General features: G+C 23.5%; 1 protein-coding gene across 2 annotated transcripts in view; it reads right to left on the bottom strand.

The window, feature by feature from the left end:
- Nucleotides 1-20671, bottom strand: part of LOC117168324 (bifunctional heparan sulfate N-deacetylase/N-sulfotransferase) — a 170601-nt gene extending 149930 nt beyond the window's left edge. Inside the window, exon 1 of one of the 2 annotated variants that reach the window (XM_033353904.1) lies at nt 20066-20671. The gene's annotated coding sequence lies outside the window, so the exon portion shown is untranslated. The remainder of the gene's footprint in view (nt 1-20065) is intronic. The other variant, XM_033353911.1, reaches the window with a different exon arrangement.
- Nucleotides 20672-20882: the final 211 nt, after the last annotated feature.

Below are 20882 nucleotides of genomic sequence, written 5' to 3'. Positions count from 1 at the left end.
ATTTGTTTATAAAAATAACAAAATTTTTATGAAATTGCAACATAGTTTATTGCAACATCACTCCCAAGTTAAACAAATCACTTAAAAACAGTACCTCAAACAAATTTCAAACTGCGTATATGTTTATAAAATTTGTTTATAACAATTACAAAATTATTATAAAATAACAAGATACATTATTATGAAATAACAATATACATTATTGAAACGTCACTGTCACATAAAACAAAGCAGATTTTTAAAAAAAGTAACTGAAACGGTTAAAAATTGCTCAAACTGCGTATTTATTTATAAAATTTGTTTATAACAATAAGAAATATATTCCGTTTTGTCTTCATATGTTCTTATATTACTTTAAATTGGATTAAAAACGAAAATCGCTTAATAAATATATAAATCACTCAAAAATCACCTACCATTGTTTATAACAATACAATTGTTGAAAACCATTGATTAATTTATAATAAACTATTAGGTTATGTTCGCAAATTGTTATTTATTGATTAAAGACTAATATCTATTATTTTCAATTGATTGCGTGTATACCAACAATATTTTAAATTTTACGATTTTTGTCAACATACTAATACGAACACACTAATACTAATTTAAAAAAAAAAATGTTGGTTCGCATTTTTTTCATGAAGCAGTAAATGGAATAAATCGCACGTCTCGTTAATTACAATCGCAAAAGCATTGGCGATTCGATCAGAGTAGTAGAGTCGAGGCTGGTCAGTTAAAACGCGGAATTCATTAGAATACGTTCATTTCAATTGTAATGCGCGCGCTCACCGGATAAAGATTTTTGTACGCAGGCACGTGTTTCGATCCGCAAATAATTAATTAAATCCAATCCGAATGCCAACGTTAAAAAAAATTCTTGCAAAAAGGAGATACGAAATCAGATTAGATGGTACGACCCTCGATTTTCCGTTTACCGAAGGCGGAAAATTTCATTTTCCGGTGAAATGTGTCTGTCAATCAGAGGCTAGATTTTTTATTTCCTTTGGCCGCTGCGACGAAACGATTAATTGGTTTAACTCGCGAATGATGTAAATCTGATTTTCCTGCTCGGGAAATTAAAATTTTATTGAGGTTCGGAAATTATTACTTTATATAAAATTATTAATAAATTGTTATTAGGTTATTGAGAACTTTCCCACAGACTAGATGACGGCATTATTTATGCCTTTATTATAAAAAAAATATTTATAAAATGTTTTTGAACTACTTTTTGTTTCAATCTTGAACATTTTTTGTTTGCTTTTATTTCATTTGAAAAATCCATAAATTATCACTTGTCCAATAAATAATGTTGATTTAGATATTTGCTTCAAAATTCATCAAAAATTCATTATTATTAAAAAATAATGTATTTTTATTATGAATTATTCTTTTGGGTTGAAAATTAATTTTCTTGGGTATAAAATTTTAATATTTTTTTTCTTAAAATCGTTTTTTTTTGTACAAAAGAAATTTTCAACTGAAACAACTATTCAATATTGGATTAAAAATGTATCTATTTAAGTTTGAAATTAAAGCATTTGTTTCAAGGTTTAAGAATTTGATTGAAAATTTATCTTTTTTTGGTTGAAAATGGATCTTTTCTGGTTAAAAATTCATTATCATGCATAAAAATTCAAATATTTTGTTACAAATTCGTTATATTTTTGTTTAAACTTAATTTTTAACTGAAGATTGAACTATTCAACTTTTGGTTAAAAATCTTTCTTTTTTTAGTTTGAAATAAAAAAAAATTCAATCATGCACTTTATTGGAAATTAATATTTTTGGTGGAAAATGTATTTTTTTTATTGGAAATTGATTTTCTTGAGAAAAAATTCAAATAATACATTAAAAAATCTGTAGTAAAAAGTTAGTTTTTTAACTGAAAATTGAACTCCACTTTGGTTGAAAATATCTCTTTTTTAAGTAGAAATTTAAGTATTTGTTTTAAGATCCATGTGTTTTTTTGAAAAGTTGTCTATTTTTGTTGAAAATAATTTTCTTGGTAAAAAAAATTAATCTTTTTTAGTTAAAATTAATTTTTTAAAATGAAAATTCAAATATTCGATTGAAAATTCTTTTTGTTGGAGATAAAAATTAATTTTATAACTGAAATTTGAAAATTCAACATTTGGTTGAAAATTTATCTTTTTAGTTACAAATTTAATTATTCTATTGCAAATTTGTCTTTTTCGGTTGAAAATTAATCTTTTGATAAAAAGCATTCATCTTTTTGGTTGAAAAAACATTTTCTCAGATGAAAATTCAAACGTATATATTGAAAAATCTTTCTTTTTTTAAACTTAATTCCTTAACTGAAAATTAAACTATTCCACTTCAGATTGAAATTTTCTCTTTTTTATTTAGAGAAATAACTTATTTAATTTAAGATTTAAGTATTTTATTAACTATTTTACTTTGCATTGAAAATTTTTCTTGTTTATTTAGAAATTTAAGTATTGTTTAAAGATTTAAGTATTTTCTGAAAATTGGTCTTTTTTGGATGAAAATTAATTCTTTGGTGAAAAATCATCTTTTTGTTTGAAAATGCATTTTCTTGTATCAAAATGCAAATGTATTAGAATAAAAAATCTTTTTCATTTGTTTAAAATTAAGTTTTTAACTTAACATTGAATTACTTCAATTTTAGTTGAAAAGTTTTCTTTTTTTTAGTTGGAAATTTATTTACTATAAAAAAATGTATTTTATCAAGCATTACTCTTTTTGGTTGAAAATTCATTTTCTTGGATATAAAATTTTAATATTTTTTTCTTACATTTGTTTTCTTCTTTGTAAAAAATAATTTTTTTAATGAAAATTGAACTATTTAACATTTGGTAAAAAATTGATCTTTTTTGGTATAAAATTTAAGTATTTGTTTCAAAATTCATTTGCTTTATTGAAAATTTGTATTTTTTTGTTTGAAAATTAGTATTTTTGATTAAAAATTCATATTTTTATTTGAAAATTCATATTTATTAGTTGCAAATTTAAGTATTTGTTAAAAAAATTATGAATTTCATTAGAAATTCATCTTTATTGTTTAGAAATTCATTTCCTTGGTTAAAAATTCATTTTTTAGTTAATAGTTCATTTCTTTGAATGGAAATTTAAAAACTGAGTTAAACAGTCGCTTTTCTGGTGAAAATTAATTTTGTTTACACTGAAAATTGAACTATGCCACTTTTTGTTGAAAAATTAAATATTTGCTTCAAAAGTCAAGTATTTTATAAAAAAATCGCCTTATTTAGTTAAAAATGATTCATTAAAAGAAAATTTAACTGTTTTATTTTTAGTTAAAGATTCATATTTATTAATTGAAAATTTGAATAATTAATGGGAAATTCTTTGGTTTTTTGGTTATTAATTAATTTTCAAAGGAAAATTGAACTACGATATTTCAGGTTGAAAATTTATATTTTTAAGTTTGAAATTTAAGTATTTGTTTTTTAAAAAAAAACCTTGTTTTACAAATTAATAGTTTTGTTTGAAATTCATTTTCTTGGATAAAAATTTAAATATTTTGTTAAAAATTCGTTCTTTTTTTGAGAAAAATTGATTTTTTAACAGACAATTGAACTATTTCACTTATGGTTGGAAATTTTTCTTTTTTAAGCTAAAAAATTAAGCATTTGTTATAAAATTAATGCATTTTGCCCTTGACGAAAAAAAAAAACTAAATTAAAAATAAAACCAACAATTTTCGGACAAAAACAGAATATTTTCAATTAAAAAATCAATTTTTAACTTAACAAACGATTTTGCAAAAGAATAGTTTAATATTTTAGTTGGAAATTTATTTATTATTTTGAGAAAAGCAAGTATCTAATTAAAAATTATTCTTTTTGGTTGAAAATTCATTTTCTTGGATGAAACTTTTGACTTTTTTTCTTAAACTCATTTTTTGTTGTTGTGAAAACTAATTTTTCAGCTGAAAATTGAACTATTCAAAATTGGATTAAAAATTGAGCTTTTTTGTTCAAAATTGAAGTATTTATTTAAAGATTTAAGTATTTGATTGAAAATTGGTCTTTTTTGGTTGAAAATTAATCTTTTTCGTTAAAAATTCATCTTTTTGGTTGAAAATTCATTTTCTTGAATGTAAATTTAAATTTCTTAGGTTGAAGTTTCTTTTTTTAAAATAATTTTTTAAGCTAAAAACAAAACCATTAATATTCGGACAAAAATAGAATATTTTCATATAAAAAATCAATTTTTAACTAAAAAAAAAAAACGAATTTTTAAAAGAATCCTTTAATATTCAAATGATAAATATGAGTGTTCAAATCAAAAATTAAATAGGTAGCTAAATTCTTCGTTTAAAAATTAATTTTACACACACAAAAAAAAGAATTTTCAATATAAAATATGATAATTTTCGGTAGAAATTCAATATTTTTGCTTAAAAAATATTTTTAGACAAACATTCTTTTTTCGGTGTTAAAAATCAATTTTTAAACGAAGAAATTAACTATTTCGTTTCAAGTTCGAAATGTATATTTATTAGTTGAATATTGAACAATTCTTTTAAAAATTCGTTTTTTTAGTTAAAAATTAGTTTTCAACTGAAAACGTAAATTCTAGTAAGTAATTATAGTTTAAATTGATAAACGAATTATTATAAAGTTATTAAGGATTTATTCATGAATTACATAAATAAAGGAATGGGTTCGAAGATTATAATAGTTAATTAAAATTAATTATATGAATATTTAATTTTCATCAAAATTAGTTAAAGTGTTTAAAAAACAAAAAAAGATATAATCTAAGGAAATATTTTTTAATCGAGGAACAATGGACATTGGACACACAGGACACAGTGGACACCCAAGTGCCCAAGTAAAGGAAATGGAGAGGTTTATACTCAGGTAGAATCTACCTGTTGAAAAATTCATGGGACCCTAAATTTCAAATATCCCACACACAGCTCGTGTTATTTTGTCCTAAATACCTCAAGTCTCAACCTCGAGGAAATTTCCTAACTTCGTGTATAAGGTAGAAGAAGATAGTTACCACCATTTTATGCTCTCTTGATACATTTATAAATATTTATAACATTTTTTTATAGAACCAATTGTAAACCATTTTGAATTGAAAAGTTCAGATTTGATCAATTCTTATCCCAGATTTCACAGCAAAAAAAAATTCACAAAAATAATTCTCAACGGAAAATTTAATTGTTTATATCTTAATCAAAAGATATTTTAATTTTATTTTAAAATATTTGAAATAATACAAAAAGGACAAAATTTTAACAAAATAGTTGCATTTTTAACCAAAAAGAATCAATTTTCAATGGAAAAGATTAATTTTTTTATAAAAAAATAAAAAAAACATAAATAAAATAGATGACATTTCAACGAAATAATTGAATTTCTTAAAAAGAAAGTTAAATTTAAAAAAAAATTTGTAGTAAAATAGTTAAATATCGTATAAATAATTACATTTTCAACTAAATAGTGGAATATTTTTAAAAACTGCTCAATTTTTAACCTAAATTATGAATTTTGATCGAAATCGTCAAATTTTTAAAGGAACAAAATTAAACTTTTCAACAAAAACATTTGAATTTTCAACCAAAGATTAATTGCACTTTTTAGAAGACAGTTGATGATATTTAGCAGAAATATACTTGGATTTTCCAGAGAATAATTAATTTTAAAACAAATAGTTGACTAGGTAAACAAATTCTTGAAGTTTGATGATGAATTTTAAAACGAATGAGACCAATTTGTAATAAAATACCTGAATTTCTGAACAAATAGTTGAAATTTCCGTTAAAAAAGATACATTTTCAACAAAAAATGTAAATTTCCGGTCAAATAAATTAATTTACAATTTAAAAAAAATAATTTTCAAGAAAATAGTTGAATTTTTCACAAAATAGTTAAATTTTCGACTAAACAAAAGAAATTTGAAACCAAAATAAAAAAAAATTATTTTTATTAAAAGAGCGTTATTTTCTACAAAAGCAAAACAAGAATTTTTATTAAAATAGAAATTAATATAGAAATTTCTAACAAAATAAATATTTGAATTTTAAACAAAATACTTGACTTTTCAATCAAAACCTTGATATTTTAAGCAAAAAAGATTTAATTGCTAACAAGAGAGATGAATTTTCAACAGAAAAAATATACATTTTCCACCAAAAATCAAAAAATTAAATTTTCGTTTAAATAAAATAAATTCACAATTGAAAAAACACAATTTTCAACCAAATAGTTGGATTTTTTAGAAGAAAGATGAATTTTTGACAAGAAAAGATCAATCATCTAATAAAATAGTTAAATTTTTTACCAAAAAGTTGAATTTTCCAAAAAAATAATTAAATTTAAAAAATAGTTGACATTCAACCAAATACTTCAATTTTCTACCTAAAGAGCTGAATTTTTTAGGAGATAGTTGAATTTTTCAACAAAAAATATTAATTTTGAATAAAATAGTTAAATTTTTGACAAAATAATTAAAATTTTAACAAATAATTAAATTTTTAACAAAATACATGAATTTTTAACAAACTTGTTAATTTTTGAAATCAAGAGGATAATTTTTAATCATATTGTGGAATTTGCAACAACAAAATTAAAATTAAACAAAAAAAATTCGAAATTTCAATAAAAAAAAGATGAATTTTCAATTGGAAATGATAAATTTTCGAACAAAAGAGATTATTTTTCAGAAAAAGACTTGAATTTTCAACCCTAAAGATGAATTTTAAACAGACAATGGAAAAGTAGTGAAATTTTAAGTAAAATAAGTAAATTTACAATTTGAGAAAAAGCTAATTTTCAACCAAATATTTGAATATTCAAGCAAAAAAAGATAAATTTTCCATCTTTAATGATGAAGTTTGAACACAAGAGATTATTTTGTAGAAAAATATTTCAATTTTCATATAAAAAGATGTATTTTAAACAAAAATGCAAAAGTAAAACTTTCCGTAAAATAAATTATTTTAAAATTGACAAAAAAACTAATTTCTATTAAAATAATTGAATATTTAACTAATGAAGATCAATTTTCAACCAAAAATCGAAAAAATAAACGATCAGTATAAGAAATTAATTAAAAAAAAAATCAATTTTTAACTACAAAATGCAATAATTAAATTTTAAGTTGAAAATATTAATTTTCAATAAAATATTTAAATTTCCAACTAGAGAAATGAATCTTTAAAAAAATGGATTATTAACAAATTATTTCAACTTCTAACAAATAGATTAATTTTTTAACAACTGAAAAGTATCTGCAGCATTAAATATTTTAATTTAATAATTTTAAACAGTTGGAAAACAAATTTTGTAATTTACAGTTGAAAATTTTCATAAATAAATCTAATCTCCTTTTTGCCATTTGTAAAGAAAGGTGTCCGGACAGAGGCATTAAATTTGTAATGGTAAATTTGCCCGGATGTCGTTCCAACTTTTCATCTCCGTTTCGTTTCATTCTCCTTCTTTTTCTTTTCCACTTCCTTTGACTCCATTCATTCTTCCGGAATCCGGAGCCACCAGATGTGGAATTTGTACGCTCTCCCCGTAGAGTTTCTGACGAGGGTCCCACAGAAAGGGCCACATCAGGAATAACCATTTTTAAATCTTCAGAAGTGGAAAACGGGAAAATGGAATTTTCCACCAATATTTTTCTTGATCATTTCTTAGTATATTTTTTTCAACTTTTAAAAAATGAATTAATAAAAAACTAAAGATAGCCGATTATTCAAAAAGTAGTTCGCGCCATTTTCGAATAATATTTAGAAAATATTTTTTTAACACGATAAATTTAATTTTAAAGACAAAAGTTTATTTTCACTTTTATTTTATTTTCAGATGAATTTTCAACCGAGAAAAATGACTTTTCGACCACCGAAGATGAATAAAATTTTCATTTGATAAGGAGGAATTTTCAAAGAAAAAATTGACAGTTCGAATAAAAACGATGACTTTTACAAAATAACCGAATTTAAAAAAGTCCTTTTTTTATACACATGCTCTTTTCAACAGGTTTTTAACCAAGAAAAATGACTTCTATCACAAAAGATAAATCAAAATTTTAATTTAAAAATTCTTTTCTTTTTGTTACAAAATAATTTTGTAACTGAAAATTGAATTACAAAATTTTTGGTTAAAAATTTATATTTTTTAGTTGAAAACTGAAGTCTTTTTTTAAAGAAAATAAGTTATTTGATTGAAAGTGTGTTGCATTTTTGATTAAAATTTTATTTTTCAATTAAAAATTCAAATATTCGGTTCAAAATGATGTATTTTTTATAGCAAATTAATTGAAATAAATTGTGGAAAATTTCATTTTTCGTTAAAAATAAATTTTTAAAACTGTAAATTTAACTATTCCACTTTTTCTTGAAAATAAATCTTTTATAGTTCGTTTTTTAGTTATTTTTTCGGTTAAAAAAGAATATTTTTTGTTTAAAAATTCATTTTATTGGTTTAAAATTTAAATATTTTGTAGACAATTCTTTCTTTTTGCGTTTAAAAATACTGTTTGAACGGAGAATTTAACTACCTATTCATATTTTTAATTATAAATTATTTTGTCAACTAACAATGTAAATATTCTATTTTTGTCTGAAAATCGTTGGTTTTATTTTTGATCGAGTTTCTTCTCGTCAAGGGGAAAAAAATATGTAATTCTAGTTTAAATTTATAAAAATTTATATTTAATTAAACTTAGTTATAGAAAGATTTAATTTTCGTCAAAATTAGTTAATGTGATCAAAAAATAAAATTAGAAATAATCGAAGGAAGAGTTGAATTTTCAATAAAAATAATTATTCTTTCATTTTATTTTCAAATGGATTTTCAATGAAGAAAAAATTACTTTTCTACAATAACAGTTAACTAAAATTTTTAATTTATAAGGACAAATATTCAAGGAAAAAATTGAACGTTCGAAAAAAAAGATGACATTTACAAAATGGTGGAATTTTAAACAAAAAAGTACATTTTCACATTTATTTTATTTTCAGATAAGTTTTCAACCAAGAAACATGATTTTTGTATCTCAAAAAATGCATCAAATTTTTAATTAAAATTAAACGAATTTCCAAACTAAAGTTAAATACTTGAATTCTTAAGAAAAAAGTTTATTTCCACACTTTATTTCAATTTTTCTTTTAAATTCCAGACGATTTTTCAAAAAAGAAAAATGACTTTTCCACCATAAAAGATTAATAAAATTTTTATTTTAAAAAAAAGAATTTTCAACCTACAGTTAAGAGTGCGACAAAAAATGAATTTTAAAAAAATTGTTTAATTCTTAACAAAAAAGTGCATTTCAACTTTTATTTCGATTTTTCATTTAAATTTCAGATGAATTTTTAAACAAGAATTTTTCATTTAATTTTCAGCTGTTTTTTGACAAACGAAAAATGATTTTTCTACCATAAAAAACAAATACAATTTTTTATTTAAAAGGACGAGTTTGCAAAAAAAATTAGACGCTCAAGCAGAAAATATGACTAACAAAATAATTGAATTTTTATTAAAATAGTTGATTTTTATTTTCATTTCATTTTCAGACGAATTTTCAACCAAGAAAAATTACTTTTCTACTGTAAAAAATGAATAAATTTTAAAATATAAAAGGACGAATTTTGAACAAAAAAGTTAAACGTTCGACCAAAAAAGATGACTATTAAAATATTTAAATTTTAAACAGAAAAGTTCATTTTCACTTTCACTTTCATTTTTTTTTCATTTTAATTGCCAGATAAATTTTCAACTAAGAAAGGTGATTTTTATACAATACAGATAAATAAAATCTTTAATTCAAAAGGACGAAATTTTAACACATATTTAAGAAAGAAGTTAAACATTAGACCAAAAAATATCAATTTTCTATAATAAAAAATGCATCCAATTTTCAATTCCAAAGGACTAATTTTTAACAAAAAATGTTTAAAAATTTTAACAATTTTAAACTAAAGTAAAAACAATTGGTTTTTAATTCTTTAAACATTTGTAACAAAACGCTTACATTTTCCACCATATAAGTGAATTTAAAAAAAAAAGATGAATATTTAAGAAGAAAAAAATGTTTCTAACAATAAAGTTAAATCTTCAAAAAAACAAAAAAAAAAAGAAAAATGAATTTTTAGCAAAGTTGTTCAACTTTCAATCAAATAGTTGAATTTATGATTTTTTTTCAAACAATTAAATAGACTTTTTTCTAAAAATATATAATTTGATTTGAATATTTTTGTTAATTTCAAATTGGAATGTGTTCTTTTTTGCGTTCAAGCGATAAAACAAGAAGAAAAATCCCCTACAAATGGGACATTGTCGTCTCCGATTTAACTGCCAGCAAGCTTCAAGTTTATCGCGATTGTATCCACTTTGCTTTATCTTAACTTTGAAACTCGGAATCGCTCGAGTAATTGTAGGAATAAAATGTTTAGATATTAAACCACCTTAATCTAAAGTTTATTTTAATAGTTCTTAATTTTAAGATATCATGAAACTAAAAAATAAAAAGATAAAAATACCTCAAAAATTAAATTACTGTTTCTGTAAAATTCCTGAATTGGAAAATTCCCGAATAATAAAATTCCCGAAATTATAAAAATCCCAAATTTGGACATTTGGAAATAATAAAATTTACTACAGCTTATAATATTAACCATTTCTAAATTTCCGGAATAATAAAATTCACGACAAAAAAATGGGAATGAAAAATCCCCAAAAATTAAATTCCCAATACTGTAAGATTTCTAAATTAGAAAATTCCCGACAGATTATAATGTTACCGAATTTGAAATTTCCCGACATCATAAAAATTCAAAATTCAAAAAATTCCCGAACAATAAAATCTCAGATAGTTTATAATATTACTGAATTTGAAATTTCCCGAATAATAAAATTCCCGACATTGTAAAATTCCCCAAATTCTAAAAATCTTTAACATAAGAATTCCTGAATAATAAAATTCGTTATAGTTTATATTACCAATTAAAAAAATTTTGAATAACAAAATTCCCGCAAAAAATTGGGACGACTGAAAAATTCGAAAAAGTTAAATCCCCGATACTGTAAAATTCCTAAATTGAAAAATTCGAGAAATTATAAAAATGTCATATGTGAAAATTCTCGACAGATTATAAAATTAACTAATTTAAAATTTCCCGAATAATAAAAATCCCATCACTGTAAAATTCCTCAATTGGAAAATTACCGAATAATCAAATTTCTGATATTATAAAAATTCCCAAACAATAAAATCCCCGATAGTTTATGATATTACTGAATTTGAAATTTCCCGAATAATAAAATTCCCGACATTGTAAAATTCCCGAAATTATAAAAATCTTTAACATAAGAATTCCCAAACAATAAAATTCGTTACAGTTTATATTACCAATTTAAAATTTTTTGAATAACAAAATTCCCGCAAAAAATTGGGACGACTGAAAAATTCCAAAAAGTTGAATTCCCGATACTGTAAAATTCCTAAATTGAAAAATTATAAAAATTCCATATGTGAAAATTCCCGACAGATTATAAAATTAACGAATTTAAAATTTCCCGAATAAGAAAAATCTCGACAATGTAAAATTCCTCAATTGGAAAATTACCGAATAATAACATTCCTGATATCATACAAATTCAAAATTCCCAAATAATAAAATCCCCGATAGTTTATAATATTACTGAATTTGAAATTTCCCCAATAATAAAATTTCCGACGCTATAAAATTCCTCAATTAGAAAAATTCCGAATAATAAAATTTCTCGAATAACAAGATTCCCGAAAAAAAGGAACTACTAAAAAATCCCGAAAAATAAAATTGCTGACACTGAAATTCCCGAAATTATAAAATTTGTCGAAATATAAAATCCCGAAAAATAAAATTCCTGCCACTAAAAAATTCCAGAATAACAAAATTCCCGAAATTATAAAAATCCCAAATTTGAAAATTCCCGAATAATAAAATTCCGGAAATGATAAAAATCCGTAAATTGGAAATTCTCGAATAATAAAATTTCATACAATTTATAATCTTACCAAATTTTTAATTTCTCAAATAACAAAATTCCCGACAAAAATCGGGACTAAAAAATCCCGAAAAATAAAATTCTCGACACTGAAATAACCAAAACTTTAAAATTTTCCGAAATAGAAAAATTCCGGATAAAAATTCACATCACTGTAAAATTCCAGAATAATAAAATTCCCGAAATTTTAAAGATTCCAAATTAAAAAAATGCCGAACAATAAAATTCCCAAGATTATAAAAATCCAAGTTCGAAAATTCCCAAACAATAAACATTTGAGACATTTTATAATATTACTAAATTTGAAATATCCCGAAAAATAAAATTCCTGCAACTGTAAAAGTCCCATAATTATATATTAGAACACTATTATGATTATTATAATATAATTATATAATATAATCCTGTGAAATAGAAAATAAATTCGTACAAGTTTTGTAGATACGGATGTTTTTGTTTTGTATTAAAAATTGCTTTTCCCGTAATATTATAATTTGCCTACAATTTTTTTTCTTTCTTCACTAAAAAATCTTTTTTTATCGAAAATAATATATTTTTTTTCAAAATTAATATTTTTTGGTAGAAATGTATTTTTTTAAATAAAACTGGTAAATGTTTAAAAATTAATAATAATCTTATTATTTTCTTGATTTTTGTTTATTTAAGAATGTAACTCATTTTTATTAATAATTAATATCTTTTTGGATTTAATTATTAACCATCTGGTCGAAAGTTGAACAGCTCTCTTTATTTTTCTTCTCGGAAATTGATCAATTTAGTTGAAAATTCATCTGTTTTGGTAGAAATGTTCTTTTTTTAAATTAAAATTTGAAATTTTTGAAATAAATTTTAAATCTTGATTGGTTGAATATTCAACTGTTTTGTTAAAATTTCGTCTTTTTGGATGAATACAAATCTTTTTGGTTTAAAAGTAAAAATAGTTTGATTTTTTTTCATTACGAATTCAATTGATTTTTTTAAAATTAAAATCTTTTTGAATTTAAATATCAACCATCTGGTCAAAAATTGAAAAAATTTGTTAATTTTTTAAAAATCGAAAATTAATAAATTTAACAGAAAATTGGTCTTTTTTTTTGTAGAAAAATAATGTCCTCGATAAAAAATTCATGCATTTGGTTAAAAAAATTAATTCTTGAAGAAAAATTCATATTTTTGAGTCACAAAATTAAACTTTAGTGTGAAAAATTCTATATATAATTTTAAAAACAAAAAAACCTAAAAAAAATGGTAACTCGAAATTATTGTTCTACATTCAAAATTATTTTTATCGTCAAAACGAGAGCTATTTCTAGAAAAAAAATTTATTTTCTACACTTTACCTATACGAGACATTCGTTAAAATTATAGTGCACTTCAGTAGTCCAAAAATAGATCCTTCGCTCAATAATCAGTTAACAACAATCTATTTTCAAGTCTCGAATCGAGTCTTGAATAATGTTTCCGCTTCTTCAAACAAGTAAAACTTTCCTGGTGATGTGGATAATTAAAAGCGACTCGGTACTTTATAATCAAGCACACAAACCTCGTGTTTGTTAACAGCCACGTGCATCCGGAGACGTCACAATGTTACGCGAGAAGATAAATATTGCTCAATAAAAAAAAAAAGATCAACTTCTTTCACCACAGACGAGCTGTCTCGATTATCAGCTCCACCCAAGGCGTCAAATCAATTTAATTCTCGATTTAATTTAATTTTTATACCATCATTTTTTTATTTTCACTTTATTTATTAATAAAGCAGTTTATTTAATACTGTTTGTCAAAAGACAATTATTATCCGATTTCGACTAGTTTTAAAATCAAAGCGAATAAAATTACGCACCGAACATTTATAGCATTCGCATTAAATTTAAACAATTTGTGGACAAAAAGTGTTTTATAGTTAAATTAAAAAAAGTTAATAAATATTTTGTTATTTTAAAAGCAATTTTTATAAACAAATATCCATATCAGGTATTATTTATGGAATAAATATTAAATATCAATAATATAAATATAATATCAATAATATTATATTTGGTCACAAAATAAAAATTAATAATTGTTTCAAATACTTTAAATAACAAATGCACTATTTGGCTATTTCTGGACGTATAAACTTGATTTTTTCGATCAACTTAACTGTAGATAACTAACATCTAGAATTTTAAGAACATTTTGATGGCAGTAAACAATTTATTATTGTAAACAACAACGGTTTAAACCAATTTTTGTCATTTTATGTATTTATAAATGAAAGACCGCTTTTTCACATAAATAATAGCCAGTTATTTAACAATTATTTTTTGCTATGAATCGATAACATTTGATAATAATTTAAGCAATCTTAATTAACAAATGCATTATTTCGCTATTTTTTCAGCATTTATAATTGTTTTTTTGTGTGTGTAATCAACTATTGACAAAAAATTTTTTAACTTTATTTGATAGTGTGATAACCATCAAACCCTCCAAGCCTACCAAGATATAGTTGAATTTTTTAACCCGAAAAATATAAATTTTTACGCAAAAATGTAATACATAAAATTTCGAAAAAAAATATGAAAATTTCAATAAACAGAAAAAGCAAAAAACTTCAAAAAATCGTCCTTTTTCGAAAGAAGAGACGAATTTTAAAACTAAAAAGATGAATTTTCAACCAGAACATTAAGTTTTAACGAGGAAAAGAACATTTTCAACTAGAATCATAAATTTTATTAGTAAAAAAACGCACCAAATACCTTCGCTTTCGAGATAGAAAAAACTTTTCTGTGAAAAAGATAGAAAAGTCTAGTAAATTCAATTTACTATTAATTTTCATCCAAGCAGTTACATTTTTAAGAACCAAAAAATTAAATTTCCCAACAATAGATATGATTTCTCAACCAAAAATATATATTCTTTTTAAGTGTTAGAATAATTTTTTACCAAAAAATATAAATATTTAACAAAAGACATAAATTGATAACCCAATAGTTGAAATTCAAACCGGGAAGATTTATTTTCTACGAATGAAGATAAATTTAAAAAAAAATTAATTTAAAAAAAAAATTAATTTTCTGACAAAAAAGACGAATTTTTAACAAAGTAAATAAATTTTTAATTGAATAGTTTGATCAACTGATGCGAGTTCAAATTTTAATAGTTGAATTTTAAAACAAAATACATCAAATTCAGATATTCTATTTTTGGGTGGAAATTTGTCTTCTGTCAATTGAAAATTTCTTAGATTTTTTTTTGATAGAAAATTAAGCTTTTTTTGAAAGTTTATTTATTTGTTTGGAAATTTGTTTATTTAAATTAAAAATGAATTTTTAAAACTAAAATCTAATTTTTCCATATTTTCTCTTTTTTTACAGGCATCAAATATTTTTGGTCGAAAATTCATGTATTTAGTTAAAAATTATTCTTTTTTAGTAGATTTTTCAAACTTGCATTAAACTATTTTTTTTTAAATGTATCTTTTTTAGTTGAAAATTCATCTATTTTGTTGAAAAGTTGTTTTTTTGGCAGAAAATTCATTTTCTGGGTTGAAAGTTCAATGATTGTTTAAAAATTTATTTTTTGATTGAAGATGCATCATTTTAGTCAAAAGATAATTTCTGAGGTTAAAATTTAACAAACTTTATTTAAAATTGTTTTTTTTTTCAAATTAAAAATTCAGTTATTTCATTTTTTGTAGAAAATGAATATTTTCCAGTTGAAAATACACTTCTTCTGTTGGTAAAAAATGCATATATTTGGGTTATAAATTCAACTTTTTTTTTCGAAAATTCATCTTTAAGACTTAAGAAACACAGCATTTTGGAAGACATTTTTTTCGCTATTGATTGAAAAATTAAACTTTTCCATTTTTTGTTGTAAAAAATGGATTATTGCGTGTTAGTTAAAAATGATCCCTGTCGATTAAAGTTAATCTTTTTTAATAAAAATTAATTTCTTCGGTTTAGAATTTAATTAATTTTTAGAAAGTTCGTTTCTTTTTAAAACAAATTTAGTTTCTTTTATAAGAATTATTGTTTAAATTCAATGTTTCTCTTAAAACTCCTAAAATTTTTAATAAAAAAAAGGAATAATTAATTCATTTTTTTTATTAATACCAAATTTCAGAAAGATAAAAGGGTGCTCTGATTCCTCGCCGTTATAGTAGCACAACTGGGAAGGTCAGTTTTATTTGGGAGCATCGTTTCAGGTTCGACGATCCTCGATAAGACGAAAAAAACCAGCCAGGTTTCGTTTCACCTTGACGCTCTTCGTTTTCCTTTTAAAGTCCTTGAGCAAGAGTTCTACTAGCGCAAAGTTTGCTCACTGAGGCGGAACAAGCACACAAATATTTTTCTCAGATAGAAAAATCCGGCTCAGTACTGATTTCCTAAAAGACGCGATAACATTTTTTTTAGGTTTATTTTTATTTTATTGAAACACTTACTGGAAACAAACACGCAACTACTCGATGAATTATTTTTTCACGAAATACATAGTGAAATTAGAGGGTTCAATTCCTCATCAAAAAGTTTTTTTTTTAATACGATTTTTCTCAATGATGTACTAAAAACTGAGAAATTTCACAATTTAAAATTTGCAAGATTCAAAATCACACGAATTTTCATTACGAAACTTAAAAAAAATATGAACTATTGTAACAGGAATTCTACTCAAATTTACTTGTCTCGCGAGTTTATTATAAATATTTTTTTTCAGTTCTAGGGACTTAATTAATATGTTTAATCAAAAAAGATTCGAAAATTAAACCACAAGATAATTTAAATATAGCACCATTGATTTATTAAATAAATAAATGGATAAATTTTCTACCAAATAGTTGAATTTTCAAACAAAATTCATTCATTTTCAACTAAATTGTATCATTTTAAGCAAAGGTTTAAATGGTAAACTAAACAAAACTCCGATTAAAAATAGAATGAATAAATTTGCATTAAAAAAAATCAATTATCCACAACAAAAATTTCAAGCAAGGCGATTAATTTTCAACTAAAATGATAATTCTTCAACTGGAACAGATAAATAATCAACAAAAAAGATTTTTCTTTTTAATTTTTAAACTTCATCGAAATAATTTTACATTCAACCAAAAAGATGAATTTTTATCAAAAGATTTTTAACTTTCATCGAAGTAGTTTTTATTTCAACTAAAAGGATAAGTTTTCAAACCAGATGATTAATTTTTAAACAAGAATATTAATTCTCTAACAAAAAGGACGATTTTTTTCATTATATTTATTGTTAATTAAAAAAGACAAATTGTGAAGGGAATAGTTTATTTTTAAATTAAAAAAGATCAATTTTTAAACTTCAACTGAAATTTTTAACCAAAAAGATAAATTATCAACTAACAGTATCACTTTTCAACCAAAAATCAAATATTAGAATTATCAGTAAAAAAATTATTCTTAAATTTGCAAACAATGTGACGTATTTTTAACTGCCAACAAAACAAAAAAATGAAGTTTCAACTAACATTATAAATCTTTCAACATGAATAGTTTAATTTACAAAAAAAAGAATCTTTAAAGAATGAGATCATTATTTCCTCTACCAAAGACGTATTTTAAAAAAAAATACAAAATTTTTTAACACAATGCACGAATTTACAACTAAAAAAGATTAATTCTTAATCAAAAAGGAAATAGTTAAATTATCATTAAAACAATTAGTGTTCAACCAAAGTGATGAATTTTCAAACTATTCCTAGTCACATTTTTGGTTAAAAACACACAAAAATAACAATTTTCAAAGAAATAGTTAAATCTTTAAACAAAGTGACGAATTTTCAAATAAAGTAATAAATTTTTAACTGTTATAATTAAATTTTCAAACAAGAAGGTGAATTGTCAACTAAAAAAGACAAATTTTTAAGCACATTGTTAATTTGTAAAAAAAAAAAAGATTAATTTTCATCCAAAAATTAATTATGAATTTTTAGTTGAAAAAATTAATTTTTCCAGAAAGCTGATGAATATTTAATTAAAATTATGAACCTGTAACTAAAATAATTAAATATTTAACCAAAATACATGAATTTTCAATTAAAAGAGATCAAATGGCAATCAAAAATTAAATTATCGGTAAAAAATTAGTGTTAAACAAAATAGATGAATTTTCAATTAAGATGATGGAATATTCAATTGGAATAGTTACATTATTCACTGAAAAATTTTGAACCACAAGAACAGACAAACAATTTTCAAAGAAATAGTTAAATTTTCAAACAAAGTGATAAATTTAAAAATAAAACGAATTTTCAACTGTAGTAGTTGCGCCTACAACCAGAAAAGTGAATTTTCGACTAAAAAAGATAAATTAACAGCCAAAAATTGATTAAATAATTAGTAAAAAAATTGCATTTAACCAGACAAAAATTTTCTAACAAAATTAGGAAATATTCAATTGAAATAGTTACATTTTCAGGTAAAAAAAAAAACGAATTTTAAACAAAAAAGACTAATTTTGAAGAAGAAAAAAAAATATTTGAATTTGCGACCATAAAGATAAATTTCTAATGAAAATGATTAATCTTTAACTTGAATAATTGAATTTTTAAACAAAAGACGAAATTTCAATCCAGATTTATTTCTACCAAAAAGGTGAATTTTTTACTAAAAAAAAAAAATAATAATTTTTAAACCAAAAATTAAATTTTCAGCCAAGAAGATTACTTTTTACTGAAATAAATAAATTTTAAAACTGAAAAGATTAATTTTCAACCAGATACTTGCATTTTCAACAAAAAATAATAAATTTCCAACTAAAATTAATAGTTAAATTTTCAGTTAAAAATGAGTTTCAAACCAAAAAAAAAGGACAAATTAAAAAAAAAGTGAAAATAATATAGAGCTACTATTACAAATTAAGTCAATGTTATATTACAGCTAAAAAGAAGTAAGCAGCCTCTCGAAAAAAATGGTCTTTCAGATAAAAAATCAACACAGTACAAAAATTAAATCTACTACATTGTTCAATTTTTAAAGTAAAACCATTCAAAGTTGTAATATTTATAAATGAAAACATTAATTTAAAATTAGATTTGTATAAATGAATTTATTTTTAAAAAATTTTACCGGATTTTAAGAATTACTAGTAAGAATATTAATAGTCATTAACTTTAAGCTGAAATTTTATGATTTAAAATCGAATTTTTCTAAAGCTAAACAAAATTTAAAACCTGAAAATGTTTTATATTGTAATTTGAAATCGTAATATTACTATTCTTATGGCTTCAAAAGCTTTCTATTCAAAGCTACATTCTAGTTTTTACACTTTTTAATTTTTTCATATTTAGAAAAAATAATTTTTAATTTTAAATACATATATTTAAAGCTGTTGAACACTGAATTGAAAAAACTCGTAGTCCTTCAGAAATATATATATATAAAAAAAGAACACTTGTAATGTTACCATTTCTCTATGAATTAAATATTCGTGATTAATCAAGCGAACAAAACGTGATAAATCCACTTGAGTACATTTCTCAATATTTGAGGATATAATGTAGCTTCAAATCCATTTATCTAAATTAAATTTGAAATTTACTCCTATAATCAGCCAGGCTATTAAATAAATGAAAAGAAAAAAGAAACTTTTTAATTTGATACAATCCTGAAGTTACTAGCAAAATAAACTCTTAGTTTGGTAAAATTATTTTCATGAGAGAAATGCTTAAAAGTATTTATGAATTAAAAAAATTAAAATTTAGTTTTTCTTTCATTTTTTTTAATAGACATGCAGAAAAAATTATCTCAACTTTTTCAAACAATAAAATTACGATGTTTTGTTTGCTTACTCATTCATGATTTCCATATTATCAATCTCATTTGTTTGTCACTGTTATAATTGCTGATTTTGTTGTAAAAATGTATGTAAAGCCCATTACTGAATACGATTTGGTCTATTTTTTTTTATTTATATACTGATACTGTTATTTCTTTGGACTAAAATATACTTTCAAGTACTGTTTCATTTCTCATATCAACATCTCTGCAGTCTTCTTTCGAACTTAGCCTACAACTCTCCACTAATTCTGAACTCACCTCATTATTTTTATAAAAACTTCATATCACCTTCCAAAAACTGCACATTGACATTTGCACAAACCAATCACAACCCCTACAGTATTTTCTACTGTACACAACACACAACCCCCAAATACACAAGAAAACTCCAAAATTTCACTAAAAAAATCCTCATTACCAAGTCACGTGGTCGGTCATATATTCTTCCCCAGTAATCACAAACTCATTTCAGCCCCGAACTTCAAACCACCTAACCTCAAAATGGAAAACCTCTTGTGTATCCATCAGTCAAGGTTTCTTTTCGTGGTCGATCTCGAAATAGACAGGGAGGGTCTATTTCGCAGTGACGAGGATCGCGTGCAGGGTTCTCCGAGAGAACGCCTCTCCTTTGTCTTTGAGGTTAGGTTTCGCGCATCTGGCGTTTCACTGGTTGCTGTACAGTGCACACCTTCCTCGATTGTACCAGAACGGAAGTTAGAGGCTCACATGAGACTGACAGTGTGTCACTCGAGCTGTAGTCGACACGGGGCCCAAGACGTTGGTCGAATGTGACATCGGAAGCTGCGTCCTCGTTGACGTCGGGCTTCCGAAGTCAGTCCGGTAAGAAGCGAGAGAACCCGACCATGCTGGCTGCGCGACCGGCGTCTGACTGGCGTGAAAGCAGCGATCTAGGAGCGGGGATACCGGTAGAGTGGCATCGTCCGGTGGATTCTACCCCCACTCTCGAGAAGTTTCCCTCACCGCTGGGCGATTCTCCTGTTGGCAGCGCGACTACGGGCGGAGAGACGGTGTCCCCTCCACTCCCACACACGAGAGCGCTGATCCCGCTGTGCGA

This window comes from Belonocnema kinseyi, chromosome 1 (assembly GCF_010883055.1).
Source record: "Belonocnema kinseyi isolate 2016_QV_RU_SX_M_011 chromosome 1, B_treatae_v1, whole genome shotgun sequence".
NCBI lineage: Eukaryota > Metazoa > Arthropoda > Insecta > Hymenoptera > Cynipidae > Belonocnema > Belonocnema kinseyi.
The sequence above is the reverse complement of the archived record's forward strand: the minus strand, read 5'-3'. Positions and strand labels throughout refer to the sequence as shown.